Source organism: Oryctolagus cuniculus, chromosome 4 (genome assembly GCF_051225735.1).
Source record: "Oryctolagus cuniculus isolate XC-2025 breed Fujian yellow rabbit chromosome 4, ASM5122573v1, whole genome shotgun sequence".
NCBI lineage: Eukaryota > Metazoa > Chordata > Mammalia > Lagomorpha > Leporidae > Oryctolagus > Oryctolagus cuniculus.
The window spans coordinates 113,895,238-113,919,412 of record NC_142870.1 but is presented as its reverse complement, the minus strand read 5'-3'; the positions used below and the strand labels follow the sequence as shown (position 1 = coordinate 113,919,412).

The 24,175-nt window shown below is 40.8% G+C and overlaps 1 long non-coding RNA gene across 1 annotated transcript in view; it reads right to left on the bottom strand.

Annotated features, from left to right (window-relative positions):
- LOC149127080 (uncharacterized) overlaps positions 1-23,878 on the bottom strand; it is a 28,968-nt gene extending 5,090 nt beyond the window's left edge. The window contains exons 1-2 of the long non-coding RNA XR_016232583.1: positions 22,973-23,878; positions 115-181 (exon numbers count right to left, since the gene is read on the bottom strand). This is a non-coding gene — a long non-coding RNA (uncharacterized LOC149127080). The remainder of the gene's footprint in view (positions 1-114; positions 182-22,972) is intronic.
- Positions 23,879-24,175: the final 297 nt, after the last annotated feature.

Here is a 24,175-nt window from a genome sequence, read left to right as displayed (position 1 = left end):
GCAGCCCAGCATTACTCTTTCATGCCCCATGGAAACAGAGCAATCTTCTTTGTATCCTGGAACTCTGGGACTCTTTCTACTGGTGCTGTAACTCTTGAATTAATTTGTACTCACCTCTAGGGTCTAAAGGGATCTGCCCAGATTCCTCTGCTCCAGACGGATTACTGCCAGTCCATAATCCCTGGGGGGGGAAAAAAAAAACCTGTTACTCTCTGAAACCTAGGAAACCGTGTAACCCGGCTGAAAGACTCTATTAGTACTACATTCCAATTAGTCGTTATAATGTACTCTTCAGAACCTAGGGAAGAAGCTACCACAACTGTCAGTGAGAAATCCTCAGCATAACTTATATTTACCCTGAGGGACTGGGTCACAATCCCCTTAACCTTTCTGTACTAGGTGTTGGGCCCTGGCTGCTATAGTCTCCAACATTAGTCATTCCCACACACCAGGACCTACTGACAGTCCCATCTATGTCTTACAATCTGAGGAGTCTGAGACCCCAGCATCATTCACAATATTCATGGTTATCTGTAAGAACAAGGTACAATCCCCTCTGTGACCCATAACACCATAAATATAGCTATAGTCATCAGGAAACTTTTTTTATTGCACTTACTCTAACCAAAGTCATATCAACAACCCAACTGACTAACCCTTATTCTAACTAAACAAAAAACAGAATTTTCTCATGATTCCTACTCCACACACAAACCCATAAAAAGTAGCCATTACATTGGATGCACAGACATCAACAGAGGGACACAGGAGACACAAAGAAGCAAACAAACATTGACACCTCTAAAAGAATGCAGGTTTTTTTTTTTTTCAAAAATAGATCCTAATCTGAAAGTAACACATGAGATTTTTGAAAAAGAATTCAAACAATGATCCTAAGGAAATCCAATGAGATGCAAGAGAACATAGATGAAAAGCTTAAACAAGTAAGTAGAACAATAGATGGAGTCAGGAATTCAACACTGCACTGTCATCAATGGAAAAATCATTGTGACAGAAAATCAACAAAGATGCATCATACCATTGAACAACTTGTCACAACAGACATTTATAGAACATTCACCACACCTACAGGATAAACATTCTTCTTATCAGCATATGGAACAATTTCTAGGATAGGACATAAAGTAGGCCACAAATCTAGTCTCAGGAAGTTTCAAAAAGTTCAAAATTATACAATGTATTTTCTCAGACCAAAAATGAATAATACTAGAAATAAACAAGAATAATAGAAAATTTTAAAATGTATTGAAATAAAACATGCCACTGAATGACCAATGGGTCACTGAAGAAAAGAAAAAGGAAATAAAAAACTTTCTTGAAGTGAAAGAAAATGGACATACAACACATAAAAGCCCATGGGATATAGCAAAAGCAGTAGTAAGAGGGATGTTTATGTTCAGAGTTGTGGTGCAGAAGTTTAAGCTGCTGTATTTGATGCCAGAATCCTATATGAGAACTAGTTCAAGTCCTTGCTGCTCCAATTCCATTCCAACTCCCTGCTAATTTGCATGGAAAAGCAGGGGAAGATGTCTTGGACCCTTGCACCCTTGTGGAGACCTGGATGGAGTTCTAGGCTCTATGCTTCAGCCTGACTCCACTGGACTGTTGTCATCATCTTGGGGAAAAAAAAATAAAAGAACCAACAGAGAGAAGATTCCCTCTCTCTCCCTCTCCCTCTTCTCTCTTTTTTCTCATTCTCTACCTGTACTTCCAGATAAATAAATAAATCATTAATCTTTAATTAAAAGACAGATGCTTACCACAATAGACATTTTAAAAATGAATTTCTAAAATAAAATATATAATGAAACATTTCAAGAGTGTTGGAAGACAAGAATGATCCAAACCCAAAAAGAGTAAAAGTAAGAAATCAGAAAACTCAAAACAAAAATAAATGAAATTGAGATGGAAAAAAATGCAAAAAACCAACAAAATGCAAAGCTTTTGGGGGCAAAAGATAAACAAAATAGGCAAACCTTTGGCCAGACTAACAAAGCAGAAAAAAGGGAAAAACTCAAAAAAAGATCTTTTAAAAAAGTTTCAGAAAATTTAAATAGTATCATAACAAGCATGGAGAATGAAGAAGTTAACTAAAGATCATTCACTGAGGAAAATTCCAAGACATGATAGCTTTACTGTGGAATTCAACAAAATACTTAAGGAGGAATCAACTCCAATACTTTTCAAACTATTACAGAATTTGTAAAGGGTTTAACTATGTCCATTTTTTTTTATGAGGCCACCATCATTCTGATAACTAAAACAGGTAGACAACAACAACAATAAAAACTACAAACAGATATCCTTGATGAACATAAATTCAAACATTCTTAGCGAAATATTAGCAAACCAAACCCAGCAATACATCAAAAAGATCATATACCACAATTGAAAGTTATATATCCCAAAGATGCAAAGATGTTTCAACATTAAAAGTCAATAGACGGGCCGGCGCCGTGGCTCGATAGGCTAATCCTCCGCCTAGCGGTGCCGGCACACCGGGTTCTAGTCCCGGTCGGGGCGCCGGATTCTGTCCCAGTTGCCCCTCTTCCAGGCCAGCTCTCTGCTGTGGCCAGGGAGTGCAGTGGAGGATGGTCCAAGTGCTTGGGCCCTGCACCCCATGGGAGACCAGGATAAGTGCCTGGCTCCTGCCATAGGATCAGTGCGGTGCGCCGGCCGCAGCGTGCTGGCTGCAGCGGCCATTGGAGGGTGAACCAATGGCAAAGGAAGACCTTTCTCCCTGTCTCTCTCTCTCACTGTCCACTCTGCCTGTCAAAAAAAAAAAAAAAAAAAAAAGAAATAAAAAAGTCAATAGACATCATAACTCACATCAAAAGAATAAATAACAAAAACCATATGATAATCTCAATACATACAGAGAAAGAATTGGTAAGATTCAACATTCCTTCATGAAACACCCTCAACAAATTAGATATAGAAGAATCATACTTCAAAATTTATAAAGGCTATACTTGATAAACCAATAGCCAATATCAGGTCAAGAACAAGAAAATTGATGTCCATTCCCACCACTCAAATTGAATATAGTAATGGAAGCATTAGCAAGAGCAATCAGGGTAGGAAGGATAAAATAAATAAAGGGCATTGAAATTGAAAGGGAATAAGTCAAATTTCTCATATATGCAGATGACATGATGTTACTCATGGAAAATACTAAATACTCCACACACACACACATACATACACACACACCTGTAAGAACTGATAAATCAACCCTGTAAAGTCACAGGATAAAAAATCAACATAAAAAGTATCATTTTCATACACCAACAATGATCTCACTAAAACAGAAATAAGAAATCCCATTCACAAAAGCTACAAAAAATTTCAAAAATTTGAGAGTAAATTTAACCAAATAAATGAAAGGCCTCTACTATGAAAAGTATAAGACATCGATGATACAAATCAAGGAAAGAAAAAAAGAATGATATCCCTTGCTTATAATTTGGAAGAATTAATATCATTAAAATGTCTATACAACCTAAAACAATCTGCAGATTCAATGCAGTAACTATCAAAATACAAAAACATTCACTACAGAATTATGTTAAAAAATCCCAAAAAGCATATGGACTCAGAAATGACTCTGAATAGCATACATTTAGCTTTGTGGTTAAGAGGAGCATTGCTCACTTCACAATAACAAGATTAAATTCCTAGCTATGTTCCTAGCTCCAGTTTCCCGTTAATGAAGATCCTGAGGTGCAACTGTGATGATTCAAGTAATAAGGTCCCTGCCACTGACTTGGGAGAACTGGATTGTGTTCTAGGTTCCTAGTTATTGTCCAGCCAAGCCTAAGCTGTTACATGTTAACCAGTGGCTGGGAGATTCATTCATTTCTCTCTCTCTCTTTCATAAAAATGACTGCCATGCCAAAGGTGGTAGGAAATATCAAATTATCTAATGACTTGGCAAAATGGTTTGACAATTTCTTAATAAGTTAATCACTTATCTTTTTTTTTTTTTTTTTTTTGAGAAAAGTTTGTCAGGTGGGGGAAGCCTGATGGGCTGAGGGGAGATGAAGAGAGAGTAAAGAGAGAGGGAGATTGAGAGAGATCAAGAGAGAGAGCATATGTGCAGGAAGCAGGTCCTGTTATACCTTTGCCTGGGGGCAGGGAAGTAGGAGCATCAAATCCCATTAGGGTGGGGGTAGAGCTGACACCTGTGATTGGACCATCTGGTCACCTGGCTTTAGCAATAGTGGCAGGGGCTGGAGCCTAGGAGGATATCTAGGATATAGATTGTGCCATAGACAAGACTGCATCATGTTACTAGCATTCCCCTCTTTTATTTTTATAAAGCAGATGTTGTATGGGATGACATCAGCCCCAAAAGTCCATGTCATCCCCAAAAGTCCAAGAAGGGTGGAGGGATGATGATCTTTCTTTAGACCTATTTCCTATTGACATGGGTGTAACAAGGTTCCCTCCACTGGCATGGGGTGATGACTCAAATCACGATGTCCTGGGTGGGGAGCTGAGTATATCCCTTAGCAGCATTTGATTGATTGCCTGGTTGGTGAAGCCTTTGGTTCATTCCATTCTCACCTGTAAACAATCAGACACAGTAGTATGTAAGATGGGTATAGTGGCTGTCTGCACTCCCAGCATCCCATATGGGCACCATTTCTAGTCCTGGCTGCTCTTCTGATCCAGCTCTCTGCTAAGGCCTTAGAAAGTAGTAGAAGATGGCTCAAGTCCTTGGGCTCCTGCACTCACATAGGAGACCAGGAAGAAACTCCTGGGTCCTGGCTTTGGATTGGTACAGCTCTGGCTATTGCAGCCATCTGGGGAGTGAACCAGAGGATGGAAGACCTCCCTCTCTCTCTCTCTCTGCCTCTGTCTTTCTGTAATTCTGCCTTTCAAATAAATAAACAAATCTTTTAAAAAGACAGGGTAAGAATAGCAGCCAATGGTCCTAAGAGTATCATTAACCAAGTAATGAGAGGATTTCATAGAGGAGAGGAAATGGACTCTGATGAATACTGTTTGATGGATGTGGATTTGCTTGGCCTGATCGGTTAACATAATAACAACAGTGTTAAGGCCTGTCTATTCCATAGTACTACACCTGTTAGTGAGGTATCAGCTGAGGTCTCAGTGGACCTAGTGACCTCCTCTTGTAACTGTTGCAGTTGTTTTGGAGCCTGTTGGTTGAGAAAACATTTTGGCCCAAAGCTGTTCTTGAGATCACTACTGAGGAGAGAGAAGCTGCAAAGCTGATCCCAACCAAGCTGGGAGAAAGACCACTCATCTGTTCTGGGTAGAGGGGCTTGTATGTCGAAAAATCCTTAACAATCATACAACGTTAAGTTGGGAAGAGGACCATCAATACACATGGGTCAGGAGTAGAGCCATTGATATAAAAGTAGAGGCTATGATTACACAAGAATGAGGCCTCAAGTGGGCTAGACAGGGTCTAGAACAAAAGACAAAGTCATTATTAGATGACCTAAGAAAGGTGCTGTTTAAACCATGATACGTTTTCCAATTGAGAGGCAAATAGAAATTGACAGAAGGGGCTGGAGAATAATCAGGTGAACTTTAAGGCCTTGCCAAGTATGATGCCCAGACTTATCTATCTCTTCACATAGAATACATTCTGAGGGAGGTGTGATAGTCCTTGGGGAAGGAACTCTGTTGACTTTCATTTCCTAACTGACCTGGGAGGAGTGCTGGCCAGGAAATTTACAGACTTTCTGTAATGTTACTGGCCTTATTTGGCCATCTCTTCAGCGGTGGTGGTTACTTTGGAAGCTGGGCCAAGTGAAGGGCTTTTAAGATTAGAGCCAACAAGATCTGTGGCTCTGACATGAAATCCTTTGATTCCAGGGTAGTTCAATTTTCAGTGACCCAACTCTTTGCTGACAGAGCTGCCAGGGCTCTTCATAAGCTGACTTCTGCTGAAGCCCTGGCTCTCCACATCAAAAACCAATGTAGTGGACTGGCCTGTTTGGTCTCCTTGATGGCAGATCACTATATGGAGCCATTAATTGGCCTGCTGCCTACCTTTACATTGCTTCTGATGCCTAGGTTTCTCTTCCTCCTGGTTTTTTGTTAAAGCTGACCAGAGGAAACCTTTAAGAGGATGCAAGTCAAGGCAGTTCTCAAGTCCCATATTTAATCTTTGGTGGCCTAAACTAGAAGTCTATAGTCACAGGCATGTTCTGCTAGTGATATTTCTGTGAGGCAGACAATGCCAATGAAGAAGGCTGCTGGTATCCCATATGGGCACCAGTTCTAGTCCCAGCTGCTCCTCTTCCAATCCAGCTCTGTGCTGTGGCCTGGGAGAGCAGTGAAGTATGGCCTAAGTCCTTGGGCCCCTGCACCCACATGGGAGACCAGGAAGAGGCTCCTGGCTGCTGGCTTTGGATCAGCGCAACTCTGACCGTTGTGGCCATTTGGGGAGTGGATCAGTGGAGGGAAGACCTTTCTCTCTGTCTTTCCCTCTAACTGTCTGTAACTCTACCTCTCAAATAAATAAATAAATTCTTTAAAAAAAAAACATTAAACATGATGACCATCTTATATATAAAATTTGAAGTCATTAGTAAAACTTTCTCTCCTTTGATTGGGTTTGAAAGGGGAGGTTTTGCCTGTTTACTGTGCCAATTGCCAAGTAAATCTAGCTGTGAAATCATAATTTAAGCTCTCACTTTGGCTATGCAGTTAATATAGAAAAATGTTAACTATTACTTTTATAAGATCTAAAGATCAAACCATAAATCCTGGAGAGTCCTTTGGCATAGAGTCAGTTTCCCATCTTGAATAGACTAGAGAAGTGAGGGAACAAGTCAGGCTTCCCAGATCTTTAACTGACAATAACAACATCAAATGAAAACTTAGCAATCAATTTAAAGACTTATGAAAAATTTACCAGGAGTTCCAGCACTTTCTATAAATTTTAAGAAAAGAATACATGTTAGGTTGGAAGTATGTATGTGGAAACATCTGCTAAATGTCTAACATGATGTAACTTGCTTGACCAGCAAACTCAAGCACAAACATGTCAATGGCTTAACCAGTTTTAGTTTATTTCTAAAAAATATTTATTTATTTACTTGAAACGCAGAATTATACGCAGAGTTGATGCAGAGAGAGAGAGGTTATCCATCCACTGGTTCATTCCCCAATTGGCCTCAATGTCCGGAGTTGTTCCTATCCAAAGCTAGGAGCCAGGAGCTTCTTCTGTGTCTTCCCATGTGGGTGCAGGGGCCCAAGGACTTGGGCCATTTTCTACTGCCCTCCCTGGCCATTGCAGAGAGTGTGATCAGAAGTGGAGCAGTGGGGATTTGACCCGGTGCCTATATGGGATGCTGGCATTGCAGGTGGAGGCTTTACCAGCTATGCCACAACACTGGTCCCAGTTTTAGTTTCTTTCTACCAACAAATTTAAAGCATCTGATACAGAGATTCAGGTCACACAAACCAAAATGCGCCTTCGATTAACTTAACAGTTTAAATTGCAATATTTTATCTATAATCCAATTAAAACAGAGTTCTTAAATTTCCCCATGTAGACATACAACATGCATACACGTATAACATGACATACAAGATAGAACAATAAAGCAGTTTCAGTAATAGCTTCTTAAAATCTTTAACTGTTTTTTTTTTTTTAAATTACCAATTGTTTCAAATTAGCTTCTGTTCTTAGTAACCTCAATTAACCATACTTTCTCTCAGCTGGAACCTGCAGTATACTATTGGCTTCATCTGCATACAGAGCCATCCCAAACTAACTAAAGCAATGTTTTAGTTTTAGGAGCAGCAAATCTGATTTTTAGTGTTTGGAGGAGAACACAAACTTTGGATGACAAATGACTTTAAATAGCCATCTTTTAAAATTATAAACTCATTAGCCAAAAAGAAGAGGCGCTTGCTTATTCCATGTAATATTTTTGAAAGCACCTGTAGGATTTTATAAAATATCCCTTTTAGGCTTCTGGGCCTTTCTCGTTAAAATAACTTCTATGTCTGGTAACACTAGATCATTAGACTTTTTAATGTTTGGATGTTTGTATCAGTAGCATTTTACATTATCATAACTTACAATTTGGCACCACTTCACATCTTGATAGTACCTGTGATATAATCCAAATAGCCTGGGTGGGGGGCGGTGCTGTGGCACACTAGGTTAATCCTCCACCTGTGGCACTGGCATCCCATATGGGCACCAGTTCTAATTCTGGTTGCTCCTCTTCCAGTCTAGCTCTCTGCTGTGGCCTGGGAAGGCAGTGGAGGATGGCCCAAGTGCTTGTGACCCTGCACCCACATGGGAGACCAGGAGGAAGCACCTGGCCCCGGCACAGCTCCGGCAGTTGCGGCCACTTGGGGAGTGAACCAGTGGAAGGAAAACCTTTCTCTCTGTCTCTCTCTCTCAATGTCTGTAACTCTGCCTGTCAAATAAATAAAACAAAATATTTAAAACAAAACAAAACAAAATAAAAAAAATAGCCTGATTAGTTGATATCGCTACAAGATGAGAGACATATGCTTTGATATTTCCAGGGGCCCAGCTGAAATACCGAATTCCAAGGAATTTGAAACTTCGACTTTTTTTGTTTTTCTTTTGAATGCCTGTCAAGGATGCCAAGGATGTTTCAAATGCCTAACAGAAATAGGATCCCTTAACATCATGACATAATAAAGACCAAATTTGATCACTGTTACAAAGAGATTACTTAAATGCTTTAATATGAGTATAGATTAAAAAAAAAAACTCTTAATAAAAAAAAAAAACTCAGCTGTATTTAAACAATTAGAACTTAACAGAAACATTAAAAGAACACAATAGATTACTTCAACAGAACACAAAATCTGTGTCTCTTGATTGTTCCAAAAATTGAATAAAAATCCTTAAATTTAAGAGCTGGTGCATGGAATCATATCCCATAATTTGCGATGGTTTTTACAGAACTAGGGAATAGAGAGCAGCTTACAGGAGCTGGCTAGAAACCCAACAGAGTCACCAATTAAACAAAACTATTAAAAGAAAATGCTGCAGGTTTTAAATAGATTTTTAAGATGATTTCAAAATATTATAAATATATCATTTCTCTAACAGGGAATCAGATTCTAGTTCTAGGTCAAATAGACTAATAGTTTTTGCTTTCCATGTGCTGATTTCCTTGATTTCCATTTTGAAATCACCTTTTTGAATTTTCCGAATGAAGACAACATTTTCTAAATAAGATAACACATCAAATTTCAATCTTAGTTACTTTCAAGCAGTCTTGAACTATTTTCATATGGACAATTTATGGAAACATGTTAGCAAACTCAAGTGGTTTTTCCATAGAATATAAGGTGCTAAGAGTACCAAAGTTTGTATTTAGACACATGTATCTCATTTGCCTTACTCAATTTACATTTAGCAATTACACCTGGATGACTGAAAATGCTGATATCATACCTACCTTTATCTGAATTATGGTCAAAACTATATTCATATGGAATCCTATTCCTTTAATAAAACTCTAGCTATAAATCAGTGACATTAAACTAGAGACTGCAAAATCCACCTTAGGGACTATAACTAGTACTGATTACCCATTGCTATATCATCAGAAACCTGCTAAAACAAATTGTAAAACAAGTTCAGTAAGTTACTAAGCAATATTTTTAAAGGTAGTGATCTTTGTAGATTCAAAAGAGAGAAACTCCTTTAAACCAATGTCCAGTTACAGTTGAACCAAATTCTCATTTACAAGATTGTTATTTACCAAAGACAGCTTTTTAGATTCTAATTGATTTTGAGTCTACTTTTCTTTTTACACAAAGAACCTTAGGCCAATGATGCCCTAGTCGAGGGTCAGCTACTTGAGACTGCCTCAAACAAAATGTTCAGGCAGCTGCTGGACAGGTCCCATTGGTGCTTATGAGCCAGGGACAAGAAGTCTACTGGAGATTTTTGTTCACCATTATGTTAGGTTTAATGTGAGAAGACATCTACCAGAGTAGGCGGGCATCCCTGCAGTGAATTTTAAGGAGGAGAATCTGAAAGGTGATAGAGTAAGGGGCAATTAGGGAAAAGAAGATATGTCTGGAAATAATAATAAACCCAGTGAGCTGGCTGGTTTTAAGGATCATTATTTCACATAGGTTGGGAGAGATATGTCTAGCAAATGCTCACTAATGAGAGCAGGAAATCAAGTTCATAAGAATTGAGGAGACCTGATGAGGTCAGGTTGATAGTCACTTACAAGGCGGGGACTAAACTCATCAAAAGACCTGATTATCCTGTTTGGCTTGTTCATGACAAAACAAAAGAATCATCAGAAGGGTGGCCCAGGAGGATGCTATTCTTAGGGTGAAATTAGAACAGGAGGGAGAGGAGCAAAGATCAGTTGGAGAACAAGGGGAGCCAGAAGGTGATGGCATAGAGGCAGCTTGTTCCCAAATTTGCCTTTGCTTCTCGGGGAGGAGGGTGTTAGAGAGGATCAAGATAAGACGAGGGCTGGTTCTGAGAAAAGGTTGCAATTCCCTGGCCCGAGGCGGAGGTATAGTGAGTGAGAGACAGTGAGAGCTGGATCAGTGAACATAGTAAAAAGGGGTTTTGGATTTTTACCAAGAGCTTTGGTTGTTAAGAGAACTAGAGCCAGAGGAGCTTCAGAGCTCAGAGAGGTGAAAGCTTAGACATAGAAAATCTTCCTCTTTTCCAAATGCTCAAAGATAGAGATCTTGAACTGGTTGTTGAGATAAGAGACAACCAAGAGGAGGATCAGATGGAACATGGGAATAAGAAGCTGCCATAGTGACCAGTAGAGTCTGATTGGTAGATATCCGGTGTCCAAGAAATCACAGCCATCCAATGGGAAGATATCAGCACAGAGGGCAGAGGTACCTACTGGAGCCCAGGGATTAGCCCATAGCGGGGAAACAAGGGTTGAGTCATCACTCACACCCACTGTTGCCTGGACACAGAGTCCAGAAAGGCAACAGGCTATAGGCATTGTGTTATCTGGTACCAGTACTTCTGGGTGAAGTCGAGTAGAACCACAATCCATAGAGAGTCACATTGAGAGGATCCTCAGCCCACCTTGTCTTACATCAGGAATCTGAAAGGCCAGGGTGTAGATGGAGATCACGGAGCATTCGATGGCATGGAAGGAGGTCCGGGTATGTGTTTTGTGGCTGGCAGAAATCCAGGATCCCAAAGCAGCTCAGATCCCCAAAGGGAGAACAAATGATGGGAAAGTTTGGATCCAAGTCATGGCACCAAAGTAAGGCCACCACAAAACAAACACACCAAACACCAGATTTGGAGGAAAGGTTGATTGTCAGGTGGGGGAAGCCCGATGGGCTGGGGAAGAGAAGGTGAGAGAAAGGGAGATTGAGGGTGAGAGATTGAGAGATGGAGAATCATTTATCTTTCATAATTCCTAACGGTGCCATTTCTAGTTATGTACCTATAAAAAAAAAAAGCCAATTCTGAACTAGTGTTTATAGAAATTTCTGTTTCCTTAGTAGCCACAAACCAGATACAACCCAAGTGGCCATTAAAACGTGAACAGATAAACAGATTATGTAAACCTGACAAATTAGCACAATTTGATGATATCAAGAAATGGACCATTGTTACAAGAGTATAGGTGGTTCTTAAAATTATTATGGAAGAATCTAAATTGAAAGTATTACAGGCCGGCGCCGCAGCTCACTAGGCTAATCCTCTGCCTTGCGGCGCCAGCACACCGGGTTCTAGTCCCGGTTGGGGCGCCGGATTCTGTCCCAGTTGCCCCTCTTCCAGGCCAGCTCTCTGCTGTGGCCAGGGAGTGCAGTGGAGGATGGCCCAAGTGCTTGGATCCTGCACCCCATGGGAGACCAGGAGATGCACCTGGCTCCTGCCTTCGGATCAGCGCAGTGCGCTGGCCACAGTGTGCTGGCCGCGGCGGCCACTGGAGGGTGAACCAATGGCAAAAGGAAGACCTTTCTCCCTGTCTCTCTCTCTCATTGTCCACTCTGCCTGTCCAAAAAAAAAAAAAAAGAGAGAGAGAGAGAGAGAGAGAGAGAAAGTACTACATATTATAGGATTCCATTTGTAAAAAATCCTAATAAATGAAGCCAATCTCATGACAGAAAGCTGACTACTGCTTGAGGCCAAGGGTAAGGAAGGCTGGGGAGGAAAGATTAAAATAAGGTCTGCAGAAACTTGGGTTGATAGATATATTTATTATGAGCTATGTCACAACATGAAAATTTGCACTTTATTTTGTCTCAACAAACCGGCTACAATGAAAATGTTTCTTATTCCTGAAGAAACAAGTCTGAAGTGATTAATTAGATCAAATACATTTCTAAGGGTCGATTAGGCTATTTGGTACAATGAGGTATAAAAATGGGACATTCAAACTTAGAGAACTGGGAAACTCTTGAATAGCAAATTATGATAAGATACAGAAATGACAGAAATGTTGTATGAAAAATATGCACAATTTAGCACAACTTATATTCCCAAGAAATCCTTAGGTTATGTATTGTAGTATTCATATAAACTTAGTGTATGACATAATATTTGAACATAGCAAGGGAATTAAGAATGCTACAAATTCAGATAATAAACTAGCAATTCCAGAAATAAATAACATTAACTATTCAAATTCAATAATTTCAATTTTCATATAATTAAAATACAATTCATATTGAAGATTGTATGAGTCTAGAACAAAGTAACTTTTTATCAAATGCGTAGAGTATAAACAGAATTATTGAAGGAAAGAAAAATAAAAAAAAATCAATATTCTCAATTCCTTAAAAATGAAGGACTCCCATCCAAGTACCAACCAGGCCCGACCCTGCTTAGCTTCTGAGATCAGATGCGATCAGGCACATTGGAAGGGGAGAGGGAGCAGGAGAGGGGAGGGTTGCAGGTGGGAGGGAATTTATGGGGGGGGGCCATTGTAATCCATAAGCTGTACTTTGGAAATTTATATTCATTAAATAAAAGTTAAAAAATAAAAAATAAAATAAAACATATATTATCAAATCATATGGCATATATACACAATGGAATACTACAAAAAAAAAAAAAGAGAAGGACTTTTCATCAGGTTAAAATAGAAATACCAACAATAAAAGAACATGTGATAAATCGTTGAAAAGATACTTTAATGAATCTATGTCTATATGTCATTTTTGATGAAATAACACAATGATGCAGGTCTAGATATCCAAATAACCTATGTCACATGCCATATATTTTGATTTAAAAACGTATTTCTCTAGCCAAGTCAATGAATGAATCATTGTCAAATATGCTGGTACTATTTTTAAAGAAATGGTCTGAGTTGTCTGTAATAATTGATGCTATGGACCATGGAATCCAGAGCTGCCTGGGAGCATCTTTAGTGTTAGTTAGAGGGTTTATAATTTAAAATGTAGAGAATAAAAATAAGATTAAAGTTAAAAGGTGGAATGGAAACTGAATATTTACAATATTTTTTGAATTTTATTGTCTCTTGGGCCTTTAAACCCCTTGCCCTTACTGCATGAATTATTAAATTTCATTTTAGCTTGAGCTTGAGAAATTTTTTGTCTTTTGAAAATAAACATCCTCACTACTACTCATATTGTTTGTGAAAAATGAAGAACTAAAATTTATTAGTGAATATACCATTACTGAAGTAATGATGAACAAATAATTCACCCTAATACATACCACTATTCCTCAGTTAATTGAAACTTGTTGAAATTTTTTTGTAATTGGATCTACTAGAGATTGTAAAAAGTGAAGAAAATCTCTGCCTTTGAATTTGATAAATTCTGATTACACTGATCTTCAAGTAAAGAATAAAATATGTATGCTTTTTTATTAATTAATTTTATTTGAAATCCATAAAGGCTGAGATAAAGAAGGCGGAGCCAGAGAAAGAGAGGCTTAGACATCCCATTCACTGGTTCACTTACCAAAGGCTTGTTACAGCCAGGCCTTACCTAGGATGTAGCTTGACAATTCCCAGAAAGTCCCCCACTCACTCTCACAGAGAGAGTGGTGGTTAGACAAAGAGAAAACAGAAAGTGGCATATACAGTCACTATGGAGTTTATTTAAGCTGACCCGACATTTCAAACCTGACACTTCATTACCCACTCTTTTTAGTAAGGAGTCAAAGCATTGACTCGCCTTCGCCTTCCAAAGGGTTATAATGAGTCCCAACATACATGAGTTTAACAGAGGCTATGTGCTGCTTGATAAGGTCTATCAACCAGTTAAGGATACAAGGACTGAAAATCAGACTGAGGAGGAGCAGATGTCACATTAGGAAAAGATAGGGAGAGGTACAAGCAGGTCTCAGAGCAAACCTCTCCGTTGCAACTTACAGCTTGCATGCAAGCAATATTTTGCTACAGTCAAAGGGGCCCACAGACACTTAGCCTAACTGGATGAACTCAGCACCCCCTCTTTTAACGCATGCTCTACTACTGTAGGGACCCAGGGTGTCGATCTCATCCAGGCTGCTTCCTGCTTACAACGGATTGTTTTTCATGGGGCTGCTTAGGGTGTGGAATTTCGAGAGTTGTGGTCATTGCCATCCAGGTTGCATTGGTAGGAGGTAACCTCCACTTGAGGTTTCATCTGAAGTACCATCTGAATCTTGATAGACTCTATTTTCTATTTCATCTGCACCCATTGCAACCAGGATCTCTCCGTATCGTATTCTAGGGATGCGTAGTCAAGACAGGGTTCCAGCAGTAAGTGGCCTCTCCGGGGGCTGCAGTGCCATCTTGGAGAAACTGCTTCCATCCAAGTTTTCCTGTGCATGGCCATCTAGAATTTTTCTTGCTTCAAGAATGAAAATAATGAATCTAACAAGCACATTAAATACACAGGGTCTAAAACAAAGGACAGAGTCGGCCAGCGCCGCAGCTCACTGGGCTAATCCTCCGCCTGTGGCGCCTGCACCCAGGTTCTAGTCCCTGTCGGGGTGCCGGATTCTGTCCCAGTTACCCCTCTTCCAGGCCAGCTCTCTGCTGTGGCCCGGGAATGCAGTGGAAGATGGCCCAAGTGCTTGGGCCCTGCACCCCATGGGAGACCAGGAGGAAGCACCTGGCTCCTGGCTTCAGATCAGAGCGGTGCACCGGCCGCAGCGGCCATTGGGAGGTGAACCAATGGAAAAGGAAGACCTTTCTCTCTGTCTCTCTCTCTCACTGTCCACTCTGCCTGTCAAAAATAAATAAATAAAAAAATTGAAAAAAAAAAAAAAAAAACAAAGGGCAGAGTCATTGCTAGTGGATCTATGAAAGGTACTGTCCAAATTATGAGGACATTTTCCCACTGAGAGGCAAACAGAAACTGAACGGAACAATTTGATAATAATCTGGTGGGTGTTAAGGCCTGGTCAGGTACATATGAAGTCCAGACCTGTCTATCCATTGGGGTACGGGAAGAGACATCATAAAGGAGGTGCGGATCTCCTTAGGGAAGATACTCTGTTCACTTCCATTACCTGGCTGGCCTGGGAACAGAGATGGCCTGAATAGGAGGCTCATATAGAATAGGCAGGATCTCTAAAAGCCAATTTGCAGCTCTGACTACAGTGTTGCTGACCCTAGGCTGCCCCACTGATGGCAGAGGTTACTTTGGATGTGGTACGAAGTGAAAGGCTTTTCAGGCTACAGCCAACAAGTTCTACAGTTCTGGACTGGGAGTCCTTCGAACCCAGTGAAGTTCCATTTCCAGTGCCCCAGTTATTGGCTGGCAGAGCTGACAGGGCTCTTCAGAGGCCAAAGCCCTGAGGGATTTCCACATTGAAAACCAATGCCATTTGTAGTGTACTGGCTTGTTGGGTCAGGTCATTGTGTAAAGCAATTAGCTGGCCTGCCACCTTGTTACATTGCTCCTGATGCCTTGCTCACACCGCTTCCTCCTGGTCTCTGTTAAAGTGGAACACAGAGGAGGAATTTACAAGAATGTTTATCTTATTTATTTTTAAAAAATTTGGCCCCTAACACTATTATTATTTAAATTATAAATATTTCAGTTATTTTGCTCTTGCAACTATTTAGCACAGTATATAAAAATACATCTAATTTTAGTTCATTATAATGGCATTGATTTTCATCGTGATTCTGCAGTTTGGAAAGCCCTTGAGAGGGAATGCTGGTATCTGTTGCCATTTGGGCAGTGGGGAGGACATTTGATAGAACCATATGGAGGTTAACTCATGTATAGATCTGGGCTTAATTGAGGAAGATCCAAACAGCAGGACCTCCTCCAGCATTTTTCTCTATCTCTGGGGTCTTCCCTCATTTCCTTCTAACATAGAATCTTTATGGAAGTAGTTTCTAATATATTGCCTCACATGTCCTGAGAAATAAGCAATACCAATTTTAGAACTTAGAAGTAGTGTAAACATCACCTTTGCTGCATTCTACTTTATTAATAGGAGCTGTTTCAAAGACTCTCAGAGGTTCAAGGGAGGGGAAATGTACTACAGCTCTTGATAGCTGGTAGAAAGCAACTTCAAGATCGTGAAGGATGAATGGATGTAGCATGAACATACACTTCTGGCCATTTTCAGAAAATATAAGGTATCACAAGTTGACCAAGGACTATAAGCTTTCACTAGAAAAATCTTCGTAGAAATTCCCAGTCACAAAAGTTTTGAGCTTCTCTCCTCTCAGAACATATCAATGCATTCCCATTAACACATGATCTTATCATTGCCTAAATCATATAACAGTATTTTGCATATGTTCATCTCTGCAGATAAACACTATATTGCTTGAAGATAAGAAGCCTATCACATTTGCTCATATGTGTATGCATGACTAATACATATAAATGAATATATAATATATAGCATATATTATACAGAGTTCATGTATTATATATAATTTATTAATACATAGGTATCTTATATATGTTGCAGGTATACAGTAAATAAACCTTGAAATAAATTGACTATAATTGAACTGTAGTGCTACTCACATGATTGGTATTATTTTACTTCCTAAGGGTTAAAGTGTAAATATGTTAGTAAAGTTATTCAGTTACTGTGGAATTTAATAGGAAGAAGCAATAAAAGTTGGCAGGGTGAACTTTCACTTCAATTCAGATCTGATAGCCATGAAGAGGATAAAGAATAGGAAAAAAATGTAGTTAGGGATTTCTTCAGACAATAGCCATGGTATCTCTAGTGTGTCTTCTTTGCTTATACATTACTGGCGAACGTTCCACAGAGGACATAGCCTCAGTTCTTCAGTAGATTCAGAAGGTATGGAAGCTGGATTTGTCATCTAATTGTAGTTCTCAGAGTGATTTCTTACTGGATGGAGATCTGAGGACCACATTGATAACTTATTTCTCTCTTTTCTTAAAAAAAAAATAACTGACAGATAAAAGTTGTGCATATCATGTAATGTTTTGAGACATGTATATATTGCATCAGGTACAATCAGGGTAAAAATATCTATATTCCTAAACATTTGTCAATTTTTTTCCTTTTTTATTAGTAAAAGGGGAACAAATTTTAAATATTTCATATATGCAATTTTAAAAACATAATTTTTTCACCATACCTTCCTTCCTTCCCTCTCTCTCGTACTTGGTCCTTATTTTCTGATTTTTCTTTTAATTTTTAAAATGATATACTATCAATTTTCTTGATAATCTAAAGGATAAGTTTCTACTAAATAAAGAATTCAACATGTAGTAAGTGTAAAAAATGAGTGTTCTTCCAGAATATAGACAGGGCTATAAGCAATAATCAAATCTCAAAATGTCAACTTTGCTCATATACATTGTGTTGTTTTTGTACTCTGTGTGTTAAGTTACCCCACATCAAGGAAAACATTTGTCTTTTAGAGACTGGCTTATTTCACTAAGCTTAATGGTCTCCAGTTGTATCCATTTTGTTGCAAAAAACAGGACTCAGGATTCCATTTTTTTTTCTGTGAAGTCATATTTCTTATTTATTTATTTATTTATTTATTTATTTTTTGACAGGCAGAGTGGACAGTGAGAGAGAGAGAGACAGAGAGAAAGGTCTTCCTTTGCTGTTGGTTCACCCTCCAATGGCCGCCGCGGCCGGCGCACTGCGGCCGGCGCACCGCGCTGATCCGATGGCAGGAGCCAGGAGCCAGGTGCTTTTCCTGGTCTCCCATGGGGTGCAGGGCCCAAGCACCTGGGCCATCCTCCACTGCACTCCCGGGGCCACAGCAGAGAGCTGGCCTGGAAGAGGGGCAACCGGGACAGAATCTGGCGCCCCGACCGGGACTAGAACCCGGTGTGCGGCGCCGCTAGGCGGAGGATTAGCCTAGTGAGCCGTGGCGCCGGCCCTATGAAGTCATATTTCATTGTGTAGTTATACCATCGTTTCTTTATCCAGTCATCAGTTGATGGACATCTGGGCTGATTCCATGTCTTAGTTAATGTGAACTGAGCTGCAGTAAGCATGGGCATATGGTTAACTCTTCAATATACTGATTTCATTAACTTTGGATAAATTTCCAGGAGTGGAATCATACGATAGCCAAAGGGTCATAGGTAGATCGACTTTCGGATTCCTGAGGAATCTCTATACCATATTCCATAAAAGTTTACATTCATATCTACAGTGTATTATGTACCTTTTATCCCACATTTCATCAGCATATTTTTCTGATTATAGCTACTCTAACTGAGGTGAGAAGAACCTTCATGTAGTTTTTATTTGTGTTTCCCTGATGGCTAGTGATCTTGAGCATTTTTCATGTACCTGTTGGCCATTTCTATTTCGTCTGTTGAGTGTCTGTTCATATCCTTAGCCCATTTCTTACTTGAATTGCTTGTTTTGTTATTGAGTTTCCTGAGCTCCTTATATTTTCTGGATATTAATAATTTATCAGATGTTTAGTTTATAAATATCTTCTCTCATTCTGTTAGATGCCTCTTTACTTTGTTAATGTTTCCTTTGCTGTACAGAAACTTGTTGGCTTTATGTAATCATTTTTTGAAAATGTTTGCCTGTATTGTTTGTGCTACTAGGATCTTATCCAAGAAATCTTTGCCTATGCCAATAGCTTTCAGTGTTTCTTCTATATATTCCTCTAGTTATTTGATAGTTTCAAGCCTAAGATTTAGATCCCTCTTACAGTGTGAGTTGATTTTTGTACAGGTTGTAAAGTAGGGGTCTTGTTGCATGCAGAGATTCAACTTTCCCAACACCATTTGTTGAAGACACTGTCCTTTCTCCAGTGAATGATTTTAATTCATTTTTCAAAGACTACTTGGTTGTAGATGTGTGGATTAATTTCTGTATTCTCTAATCTGTTCCATTGGCCAACATCTATTATTACACAATTACTATGCTGTTTTGATTTTGACTGTCTGTTAATATGCCTTGAAATCAGGTATAGTGAGCCCCAGCTTTATTTTTATTGCCTAGGATTGCTTTAGTTTTCCAGGGTCTCTTATGATTTCACATGTATGTTAGGGTCATTTTTTTCCAGATGTGAGAAGAAAGTCTTATATTTTGATTGGGATCACATGGAATCTGCAATTTGTTCTGAGTTATATAGACATATTGATATTAATTATCTCAGTAAATGAACATGGGAGATTTCTCAATTTGTGTGTGTGTTCTTCTATTTCTTTTCTTAATGTTTGTAAATTTCATTGTAGAGCTCTTTCACTTCTTTTGTTAGATTTTAGATTTACTCTAAGGTATTTAAGTTTTTGGAAGACATTGTGAGTGAACTGATCTTACAAGTTCTTTCTCAGCTATGACATTGTTTTTGCAAAATGCTATTGATTTCTGAGTGTTGATTTTATAGCTTGCAACTTTGGCAAACTGTTATATGACCCCCAAAGTTTTTTACTGGACTATTTTGGTTCTCAAATGTATAGGATCATGTCATTAGCAACCAGGGATAATTTGACTTTCTCCTTTGCAACCCTTTGATATATTTTTCTTGTCCAATGACTCTGACCAACATTTCTAGAACCATTTTGAAAAGAAATGGTGAGAGTGGTCATCCTTATCTGTCTCCTGAATCATAGAGGTAAAGCTGGAAGCTGACTGAAGTTTTTTCATATATTGCCTTGATTGTGCTGAGGTATGTTTCTTATAAACCCAATTTGCTTAAGATTTTTATCATGAAAGAATATTGTATTTTATCAAATGCTTTATCTGTATCTATTGAAATACTCATTTTTTTTTAATTCTGCAGTTTGGTAATGTGATGTATCACATTTATTGATACACATATGTTGAACTATCCTGGTATCCCAGCATTCACTTGGTCTGAGTGAATGATTTTTCTGATGCGTTGTTGGATTATATATATATATATATATATATAATTAAAGACCACTTCACTGAAACTGTTATGGATGTCATGAAATACAGCCCTAATTATAATACTAAGGGCAGGGAAAATAGTCATGGTATTTAGCTGGATGTTCATCTATTACCAGCCCTTTCATACCTCCACTGACACCTGTGGGCCTTGATAGCACTTCAGGTTTCCCAGTTTAAATATCAGTTATGGTCCTATAGCCAACAGTCCTCATATATCTGAGTGCTTACATTCACTTAGTGTAGAATCACCCGAGTAAATGTTCATAGGCCCTTTTGGGGAAGGATTACAGGGTAATTGAATACTTGTTTAAGTAAATGAGCTCAAGATCTGAATATTGGCTCGTGTCTGAGAACTGAGCATGAGATCATAAGTATTTATGGGGGAAACCAGCATTGGATTCCTAATCTTCCATTTGTACTTCTGATTATAGATTTGGAACACTATCTTTATTTACTATGTATTTTACTCCTAGCAACTCCGTGTTCTGTTAACTAACTTGTCAACTTCTTTATCAATAAAGCTCCCTACTGCTTCTCTGCCCAAGTTGGACACAACAGCACTTTGTGACTTCCTGACTTCAGGTGGTTTATCAATAGAACTTGGCCTCTGTTACTTTGGGGTTTCATAATTTTCTTTACAATCAACAATCCAGTTTTGTGGCTACCTCTTCAACCATCGATCTAGAGTACAGAAGTGAGTCTCCTTTTACTGATATCAGTATATATCCCTTTCATGAGTACAGTTATTACATATTTGACAAAAGATGAGTCCTCTGGGCCTTCCAATGGAGCAAGTTCTTTTTATAGGTCCTCTGATCTGACATTCTATAATCATGTTATGCACCTGCTCCTGAGCCTTTCTATTCCTTTCTTTACCATCTTCCACTGTAACTCAGGCAATTTTTTGCTCAGCATTAGCTATGACTTTCTGTGAGATTATTTTATTCTGTAGCTTTATTGAGCAAATAAAAATTTAGGAATGGGATTTTGAAGTAAATATACCTGTAGTCCCTTACCAAAGAAAAAAAATAGTAGATATTTATTTATTTATTTATTTTGGAAAGCAGATTTATAGAGAAAGAGGGAAAGATATCATCCAGCCACTGGTTCACTCCCCAAATGACTGCAGCAGTTAGGGCTGAGTCAGAACAAAGCCATGATCAGAGTTGTCGCTCCCCGTCTTCGTGGGGGAACGACACAGGACCCTGCGCTGTTCTTTCTGTCTGCTCGGCCCTCCCCGGGTTTGCTGCTGGTTCTTCCCGGGTTGGCTACTATCCCTTCCACCTCCGTGGAAGGGCAGTTCCCCCTGGCCACATTCCCCACTTCCGCAGGGGAGCGGCACACCGCCGGCCGGCTCTTTCTGGGGGGCTGCACGGGTTCCCTTAGATGTTCCCCATAGATGTTCCTGGTGCATGCCGTCTCTCTCCTCCTTTATAGTCCTCCTCCGCCAATCCCAACTCGGCTGCCCACACGCCGAGTACGCTGCTCTCCAATCAGGAGCAAGTCCTACAGTTAATTGGTTGAACTGGAGGCAGCTGTGCGGAAGCTGTTTACTTCTCTCCCAGCGCCATATTGTGGGAGAGCAGATGCATAGAATAAGTCCTAATTCGAGTAACTTAGTCTAGTCCGGATTGCTCCCCACAGATCCCCCTTTCTTTTTATTTTTTAGCGTTGATACGCGCCTGTCTTCGGTGTCCCGCAGCACACACTCTGCTCTACTTGCTAGAGTTGCCACAGGCTCTTACAAGTCCTATCAGGCAAACCGAATCCGGGTCCTCTCTTCGCCATGTTGTGAGGAGGTTTTTAGGCGCTGATGCGTGCCTGTGTTCGGTGCCCTGCAGCGCATGCTCTGCTCTGCTAGAACTGCCTGCAGGTGTTTACAAAACCTATCAGGCAAACCGAATCCAAGCCTTCTCATTGCCGTATTGTGGGGGAGACTTATTAGTGTTGGTTTGTGCCTATCTTCGGTGACCTGCAGCTCATACTCTGGTCGAGCTGCTTGCTGGCGCTTACCGCCTTAAATCAGGCAGACCGAATCCAAGCTTAATATTGTTGTATTGTGGGGAAGCCTTACTGATGTTAATTCGTGCCTGTCTTCGGTGACCTGCGGCGCATAAGCTGCTAGCTGCCCGCAGGTGCTCATCGCCTCACTTGATTAGGCAGACCGAATCCAAGCTCTCACATTGCAGTGTTGTAGGGAGGCCTTTTTATTTCTCTATTTCTCTATCTCCGGGCATTCCTATTTCTCCCATTTTACTTCTATCTTCCAGCATTCCTATTTTTCTCACTTTACTTCTAAACTTCTGTTTCTCTTATCCCCGCGGCTTTCCGGCGCCCGCCCCGAGACTGCTTCTCGGCGGCTTCCCGGCTCTGAGCCGCTTCAGCCCGCGCTTCTCCGATCTGCGCGGCTTCCCGGCTTTGCGCGGCTTCCCGGCGCCTCGCCCCGCGGCAGCTTTACGGCTCTGCGCGGCTTCCCGGCGCCTCGCCCCGCCGGCGGGTTCCCGGCTCTGCGCGCACGCTCCGCGGTCTCCACGCACTTCGCGCCCGCACCACGGCCTCGCGCCAGCGCCCCGTGCTCTCTCTGCACGCGGCGGCTTCCGCGAATGTTTCCGCCACCACCGGCATTCAGTCCAAGTTCCCCGGACTAACCTGGCGAATCCTGGCGGCCCACGTCTCTGCCTCTGGTTCCAGATCTTCGCCTCTTGCTCCCCGGGGTGACTTGAAGAATTCCAAGATGGCTTGGCCTGCACTCGCGGCTTCATCCTCCCTAACATTTCTCTCTACCCGGTATGTTTCCTTAAGTTTTCTTCCAACAATATTCCTCTCATTTCTCCTGGCTACTCCCCACAGTCCGTATCCGAGTCCAAGCCTCCTCCAGGTTTCACTTTCGCTTTCAATCTCCTAGCTTCCCCACCATAGTCCGCATCCGAGTCTATGAAAGCTTTCACTTTCGCTTTCAATCCTAACTTCTTTCCCACAGTCCATATCCCAGTCTATGCCTAGGCTTTCAATAGCTTCTTCCGGCACCTAGGCTCTTTGCTAGTCTCTCTCTCCGGTATTTTCCTGCTTCTTCCCGTTTCTTCCCTCCTAAGTTTCCTATCCGTCCTAGGTTTCCTAATCCGAGTCATGTTTCCTATCCGAGTCACGGCACCATTATGTCGCTCCCCCTCTTCGTGGAGGAACGACACAGAACCCTGCCTAGGCTTCATATCCGAGTCACGGCACCATTATGTCGCTCCCCGTCTTCGTGGGGGAACGACACAGGACCCTGCGCTGTTCTTTCTGTCTGCTCGGCCCTCCCCGGGTTTGCTGCTGGTTCTTCCACCTCCGTGGAAGGGCAGTTCCCCCTGGCCACATTCCCCACTTCCGCAGGGGAGCGGCACACCGCCGGCCGGCTCTTTCTGGGGGGCTGCACGGGTTCCCTTAGATGTTCCCCATAGATGTTCCTGGTGCATGCCGTCTCTCTCCTCCTTTATAGTCCTCCTCCGCCAATCCCAACTCGGCTGCCCACACGCCGAGTACGCTGCTCTCCAATCAGGAGCAAGTCCTACAGTTAATTGGTTGAACTGGAGGCAGCTGTGCGGAAGCTGTTTACTTCTCTCCCAGCGCCATATTGTGGGAGAGCAGATGCATAGAATAAGTCCTAATTCGAGTAACTTAGTCTAGTCCGGATTGCTCCCCACAAGAGTCAGTGAACTCAGGAGGCTTCCATAGCCTTGGCAGCTCATGACAAGAGCCTAGGGTGATTACTGAGGCCATAAACAAGAGTGTCAATTTGTTAAGTCAACAACAGGAATCACTGTGCACTTACTCCTCATGTAGGATCTTTGTCCTTGGTGTGCTGTACATTGA